The sequence below is a fragment of the Nanorana parkeri genome, unplaced genomic scaffold (genome assembly GCF_000935625.1).
Source record: "Nanorana parkeri isolate BGI_ZX_2015 unplaced genomic scaffold, ASM93562v1 scaffold645, whole genome shotgun sequence".
Classification (NCBI taxonomy): Eukaryota; Metazoa; Chordata; class Amphibia; order Anura; family Dicroglossidae; genus Nanorana; species Nanorana parkeri.
In genome coordinates, this window is record NW_017306913.1 from 770252 (window position 1) to 778632 (window position 8381).

The window sequence follows — 8381 nt, forward strand, 5'->3', positions numbered from 1 at the left end:
GTTCAGAGTTGTCACCCTGTGGGGAGGGTAGTGTTAGATGTATAGCAGATTTAGATGGACTTGACTAACAAATTAAAGCTGATCTCCAGCTAACACTTTTTAAGCCGTTACAGAAACAGTTTTTTTTTCCTTTTGGTATCAAGGTTTTACATAAATAAATAAAAGCTGACCATTGTAATCACCCCTGTCAGTGTTAAATGATCCGTCTCAACCTGCTATCTGCCACTTTTTCTGGACAGCTTGGCCTGTTGAAGGAATATGACAAATAACAGACTTACTGGCTTGATCACCAAGTGAAAATAAAGTAAAAAGCTTAAAAAAATAAAACTAATGCAGCCACCGCATTAAGGATTGGATACATGGTAAATGGAAATATATTACATTTTTGCTTTTGGGTTTAGATATTTGTTAGGCTGGATTTATGCCACCCAAAAATTACTATTTAGCTATTCACACCAAAGATATTGTATACCAGGGGTAGGCAACCTTGGCACTGCAGCTTAAGTGAAAGACAAATACCATAAGGGATTGCAAGGCCACAGTCACTTAACTTAGTGAATGAGATGAAAATAAGTGAAAATTCACTTGGCAAAGAAAAGCCAATCATATGCAAAGAAAATAAAAACAAAAACAGGATTTTAGCTTGCACATGAGTGAATGGTTGAAATCAGCACAACTTCACTTCATTCACTTAGCCAAGTGAAAATTCTCTGCTCATTTAGTAAATTGGATCTTAGTCTATATGTGTCTATACATACATTCATAAGAATGTATCTACCTGGAGGCCACTGTCTACTCCTCTCTCCTCATCTTCCTTATTGGCGGGGCTTTTTTGTGGTTAGTAGACACAGTGGCGGAACTACCGCCGGTGCAGGCGGTGCGGGCGCCCGGGGCCTCAGGCTCTGGGGGGGCCCAGCAAGTTGCCGGCCGCCGGATCGTTAAAAATCTTGCACCAGGGCCCTTTGTTCCTTAGCTCCGCAACTGAGCAGACACGGTCGGGTGTTGGAGTTGCATTACCATGCCAATAGGAGGACCAATGCTGCCCAGCCTTTAAAGAGGCAGTTTGATTCGCTCTGTCTGCTTTTCCAGATATATAATATTATTTGTGATCGGGCATATATACCGTATAATAAATAAAGTGTGGGCTGAGTTGTGCCAATAAGCTAATGTGGCCTGAGGTGTGCCCGTTGCCACGCTGTTAGGAATGCCTAAAAGGGGGCAAAAATATACAGATAGATTAGTATATAACAGGTGATTTGAGTAACATAACAATGACTACAGAATGAGTCATATTACATAGCTAAGTCGATGAATACCAATGCTCTTTTTTATCGAGTGTTAGGTAAGACGTGAATAGCACGAGGACCACTGATGTACTTAGTGTTTTAACAAGGTCAAAAGAGCATGATAAGAAGCTGCAGCGGCAGCTTTTATCCAACAAGCAATGTCCATAATTTAGAGGTACCGTAACCTATGTCTTCTACTCATAAGTGAGCATAACTGCTGAAATCCAGGGAGTAATTAATATGCCAAGATCTTCACCAGGTATTCGTATAGTGGGGCTGTACCTCAACACTTATGGTTGGGTATAAGAACACCGTCTAAAGGATAATTTAATATGGACGGAGTTGCGCTGATGAGCCAACTTGGCCTGAGGTGAGTCCGTGGCCTCGTTGTTTAGGTACACCTAAAATGGGTCAAAAATAAAACAGTTAGATTACAATTTAACAGAGTTTATTTGAGTAACATATAGCAATTCATCCAGAATAAGTCACACTATGTAACTAAGCAGTTGAACACTAGTGACGTCTTTATCTGAGGGAGAGGTAGGACGTGAATAGCATGAAGAACACTGATGTACTTGGTATTTTAACCAGGCCAAAAGTACTTGATAAAGCTACAGAGGCAGCATTTATCCGACAACCAAGGTCCATAATTGAATCTTGACTAGAGCAAGACTAACTGGACGTTACCATTACAGACATGCAACCTTTAGGTGGCCATACACTTTACAACCATCGCAAGACCTTACTCTTGCGATGGTTGTAAAGTACTTAAAAAAACTTACGATCTGCCCATCTTGGACAGGCAGATCGTACTTGCGATCATCGCAAGCCTGCACCCCTTGAGGGGCGGGCTTGCGATGACTGCAATGAGGAGCGGGCTTGCAAGGACGGCAAACGGGCAGTGTGCGCGTGCATACACCGGCCCGTTCGTCAGTTGTCGAACAAGCAGGCCACTCACTCGCCAAGAATCGTACGATTCCCAGAGGGTTTTCCAGCCTGCTTGTTCGATGGAAGACGTGCGACCGTACAGTAGAAACGGTCGCACGCCTTCCATACACTGTACGATTCTCGTACGATCGCGGGATTTCCCGCGATTCTCGTACGAGAATCGTACAGTGTATGGGCACCTTTAGTTGCACTGACAGAGGACTGAAAAGCAGTCATTGATAAATCACGCAGACATTGATAAATCAACTACACCATGTGAGGACTAGCACAGGTTAAATAAGACACCTCCCTATCTAAAACGTACAGAAAACATACAGACTTAGACGTGGACTTGTGATATGATAACACAAGAAAAATACTACAAGTGTTGCTAAAATACTCCGGCTATAGACCTAGTGACTAAATTTTATTTAGTCCCAAGTGATGGGTCTCATGAAACTGGCTTGGACAGACTGCACAAAACTTACAACTAGAGAAGACAAACAAACCTAGAAACGGGTATTGAGGAAAAGGGGCCCACAACCAATGAATAGGAACACACATGAGGCATCGGGTGCCTGAGTGAGGGCACTGGACCTCAGATAAGGCCTTGGAACCCGAGAGAGATGTACCTGGGAGTGAGCCAGGGGAAGCCACAACATGAGACCTCGGGTGCCTGAGCGAGGGAACTACACCTTGCCCAAGGCCTGGGTACCCGGAAGTGAGACAGGGGAAACACAACATGAGGCATCGGGTGTCTCAGTGAGGGCACTACGCCTCAGACAAGGCCTCTGTATGCTGAGAAAATAAATGTACCTTTAAACATTTAAACACAACTTATATCAAATATGCAAAATTTCAGCACAATGCATGGCATCATATATGGCAACATACATGGCAGGATGGCCACAACACATGGCATCATACATGGCAACATACATGGCAGGATGGCCACAACGCATGGCACCATACATGGCAGGATTGCATGGCATCATACATGGCAGGATAGACACAATGCATGTCACCTTATGTAGCATAATGACAATGCATGGCATATAGTACCGGATGACATTTTTTTTTTTTTTAAACACGTGGAGTTTGCCAAAAGTTTCAATGCAATGCATTAACTCTATCAAGGTTGAGTGGCAACCAAAATACCATAGCATAACTATAATGTTGCAAATCTTGGGCAGAATAATGTATACTTCCGACCAGTGGCGACTCTAGGAACAATATGTAGGGGGGGCACATAAGATACAACAGTCAAATCTGGGGGGGCACTAATATTTTAATTGCGGATGGCATTGGCACCCCGCGGTTGTGACATGTAGTCCAACGCCGCCCACAATACTCCATACCGCAACGGCCGGGCGCCGATGCCATACCGACTGATGAAGGATAAAAAGGGGGTCAAAAATTAAACAGCAAAACTCAAGTCATAATGTGATAAATATCATACAGGTCAAGTGATTATGATACATAAGTTCCTCAATAGAAAAATATGGATAGACCTGTGAATGAGCGCATATTAAGTAAAGACTCTAAAGGTGCCCCTACACCATACAACCATCTGGAGATTCTTGTCTGCGATTGCGTTTGTCAGAAAAATCCAAAAAATCCGCCAGTTGATGGGAAGTGAACAACCTCCATTGCTGTACAACTGGCAGATTTTTGTCTTCCAAGTAGGCTAGAAAACGTTTGTCTAATTGGATGGAAAATTGACAGGTTAGTGGCGTGGTTGTACAACAAAAAGCTCAAGATGTTTGAAGGGTTAACTGTCTTGCAGGAGTTCACAGGTGCTTGTAATCAGGCTTGGAAAGGTCAAACAGAGAGAGAGAGCAAGAAACCTGTTCTCTGAATCTGCTCTGATACCGGAACTGTAAAAAGGCACCTTACCCGAAATTGATTACTTGCTGAAACCATGCAATCATGGGTTATTCCTACCTTTACTGTTACCAAAGATGGATAGGAGCAAAGTGCAATACAAGATGACTTCATAGTGCCGCCTCGTGACTCCACGAGATGTTGAAAGGTGATGCGAGGAATCTGACACTGCGCTGTTGCCCTTCTGTTATCTTGTACCAGTCTTGCCACTCTCTGTTCTGCCCTAACATTGACTAGTCGCTGACGGCCACAATTCGCACGTTCAGACCCAGATTTCCGCTGACAGTCCAGTCTTTAAACACTTTAACAATGAGCCCCTCTTGAACATTTACCGAATTCTGCTGTTTTGCTGATACTCGCTCCATGGCTCCGAGCGCCAACAATCATCCCACGTTCAAAGGCTGTTAAATCGCATTGTTTACCCATATCTTCAGAAAACAAATCACTTCTACTGTCGTGGTAAACAACCTGCTTCCCTATTTATAATGGTCTGGCCCTCTAGCAACTTCAGCGCAAAATTATAGCTAATTATAGCTAATTTGCCTACAAACGTCAGGTGGTCATAATAATCTGGCCACTCAGTGTACATGATAACCTACTAGTTTACAATAAACTATAGACTATGTTACACGCTCGCTACATATTCATGACTGTAAATGCACCCTACATTGGACCCCATTTACATTTGATCATGCATTTTGATACGTTTGCTGTGTGCCATCACAGGATAGCTCATTTATTTCAATGCATGACAAACTTAGAATAGAAGCTCATGCATCAGTTTGAGTCTTTTGGCCACGTGTTTCTGTGCGTTTGTCATGCATCAGTTTGCGGGCAGAGATGTGCATTTTATCTGCCATGTTTGGGGTGCCATTAACAAATAATGGTGCCACAAGAGCATCACACATTTTCCTGCATTGTGTGGTCATTGGAAAGTAAAGACTAATTGACTGGCAATCCAAACAGCAAGACAAACTTCTTTAGTGACATTTAGACATGATATCAAAATTGCAATGTTTTCGGGCTGCTATGGGTTCATTCATCAGACATGTAATGGGGGGAATTTATCAAAACTGGAGCAAACAAAATCTGAAGCAGCTGTGCATGACAACCAATCAGTTTCTCTCTTCAGTTTTTTCATTTAAGATTTGAAAATGAAAGAGAGAAGCTGATTGGTTGTCATGCACAGCTGCTTCAGATTTTGTTTGCTCCAGTTTTGATAAATTCCCTTCATATGTTCACATTATATGCCTGATGAGGGGACCCCTGGCGACCAAAACCTTGCGGTTTTCGTGATATCCTGTCTAAATGTCAATAGAGACGTTTTTCCTTGGAGTTTGGAGTGCTGATGAGTTAATTATCTCTTTACTTTGGATGTTACCTGCTCCATCCGCTTGTCAATGCGGTACCCACTAGAAACTTTCTAGGGCCTTACCGGTAAGGAGTGCAATGCGTTATGGAAAATAATTTGCATGGTCATTGCACACGCACAGCAAAGTGAGAACGTGACCTGACAATTAAAAATACAGAAGCTTCAAATGAGCTTTAGCTGAACCTGGTGTCTTGCCCTTCATGAATCAAGCACAGGTTTGCTTTGAATATTTGTACATGGCCACGACCTGGTATATGTTCTGCAAAGCTACTGTAAAACTGTTTGACAGGAGACGGAACCCAACCATTAGGACATCAATTTGTAAAATGGTTACATGATTTCTATTTTATTTTGCTGATTACACAGAAGGTGGGCCAACACAAACTATCCAGAGGATGTACATTTGAATTAAAAAGTGTTATTAGAAGGCTTTCTCTTTCTCTGTTGGAGTGATCAGAAAATGTCATGTGTAGGTAGCATTTATTTCCTCTTTTGCACACAGAAGTGATTGTAATCTTGAAAAATAAAATCTCCCCCTGCTAGTCTTGGATGTGAATTCAGACACAGATGAGAGACATTTAACATGCTGAGGCACACAATTCCCTTTCAAGATTTGTCACCGTTAGAACTGACTTGGTACTAGTTAGGAGATACTTACATGTATGTATCACAGACTAAGGCCAGCCTAGTACAATTTTCTTTCCTATAAAGATGTCCCTTTGAAATTAAATTTTTTTTTTTTTTTTACATTCCTTTGTGAAAAGAACAGAATTGGGGGAGAAATCCATTATTTAACATTGCATTAAGAACACATTTGTTTAGTCGTGGTTTCAAAGGCTTTCATGTTTTCCCTGTGATGTTTACCATCATTTATATGTGGTCACATACCAGGCATGCCTTGTTTTATCCTGTCCTTTACAAATTAAGCCAAATTGCTGCTATTTTTCATTATCCGGGAAAATCCTTTCACCATCATTTATTTGTCAAATTTGCCACGTGTGTTATAGATGACATCTCCTCTCAGAGGTAGAAACAAATAATAATGACAAGAAGTGTTATTTGTATGATGTAAGATTATTTCCAATTGGTGCGAATGGGCTGCCATACAGCGCTAAGATTATAAAACAAGGTTGTCACTACTACAATACTTATACTTCTATATACAGTATGTAGCTGTGTGGCTGTCTATGGTGATGGTGCTATCTAAATTAGTAATAAAAGCCTATCTCGAGATAAAAAAAAAACCTCCAATTGCAGTGGGGGACCCTGCACTGCAAGGGTTGATTGCTTGTTAATGTTTAGAAGCATTCTTTAAAACAGTTTTATTTACCTGATCCTGATCCCCGCTACTGCTGGCTCCAAGACTTGGGGCCCGCTCTGGTGGTCGGGAACCCGCTGATGTATAGTCTTGTATAGTGCAAGGCCCATAGCCCTGCATTAGATGTCAGGACACCAAGGGACATTCTACAGCTAAAGTAGAGGGGAGAGAGGTGAGAGCTGACCACCAGGGAAGGGGGGATCAGGTATGTAAATCTGCTTTAAAGAATCCCCCTAGACTAAAACAAGCAATAGTGCAGGGGTAGCCCCACTACAAGGAGAAGGTTTTTTTGTATCTGGAGATAAGCTTTAAAGTTGTTTGTTTTTTCATCATCCGCCTTCACCCTTTGATTATAAAAAAATATGTTTTTGCTACAATACTCTCCTTATCCCTAGTGCTGTTCCCAACAGACCTAACACTCTGAAGTCCACCATCACTTGTCTCCCAGGTTAAAAAATGGCCAGAGTCATCCAACCCACTTGTGGTCCCAGGCTTTCATGGACTTACATGTATGTATCCATGTGCGTCCTTTTCTGGGGTGCGTCATCACGAAAAACCTGGACTCACAGAACTATGGGACTGAGTGGCAGTCACAGGCCTTAACATCAGCAGTGCTCAGTCCAGAAGAAAGGACCCGGCCACCGCTGCTTCCGAGAAAGAACAGGAAGGACCTGTGACATAATTGGGTTGGCTGAAAGGCTGCAGAACTTAATGTAGGCATAAGAGTATTTAAAGAAAAAAGGGAAGGCGCTTTGTGATGGGGGGGATTTTCTTACAAACCTAGATACACTTTAATATGATGAAATATACAAATGTTTAAAGTAGAACCGAATCCAAAACTTTAGGTGATAACCCATGTCAGCTTTTTCTTGTATTTGTGTGTCATTGGGGATTTTACTCTTCACTTCCTGTCCAAAAGCCACAGCAGGAAGAAGAGGAAATTCCTCCAAAGTGAGGGAAATCCCTGATGGTCAGCAGGGTCACTCGAGCTAATGTCCCCAATGGAAGATTTCCCATCTAGTTCTGTACTGCTAAAAACATAAAATGTAAGATTTTTTTCACTTTCACTGATAACAGTCACCAGGACAAATAGAGAGGATGAATCTCCCTAACGGGGACATGGACAGAAATAATAACCTGACAGATGTTCTAATCCTCACCACTCCATCCAAAACAAAAAAAAAAAGGTTTTGGCTTCAGTTAATGAAAGCAAGTGTGTCATACTTGAGACAGTCCCTCATTTCTAAAACAGTCCCATGTTTACAATACTGGTCTTTGAATATGTTTGTCCTTGAATATGTTCCTGGTCCTGGTTTTTAGTACTATTGATTAATTACACTTTTTTCTATATTTTTGAATACTTGTTTTTCATCATTATTGCAGAACAGCCATATGGCTAACTGAAAAGAAAAACAGCTCTGAGACAACAAATCAGAACTTTAAGATAACATCTCTCCGAGATAATAAATCGAATCTGAAAGAGAATTCTGAGAAAATATTTCAGCTCTGAGAACTCACGTATGCTGACATATTTCAGAATTCTGAGATGGCATAATTCTTATATACTATTCCAATAGGCAAGTACAGGAAAACC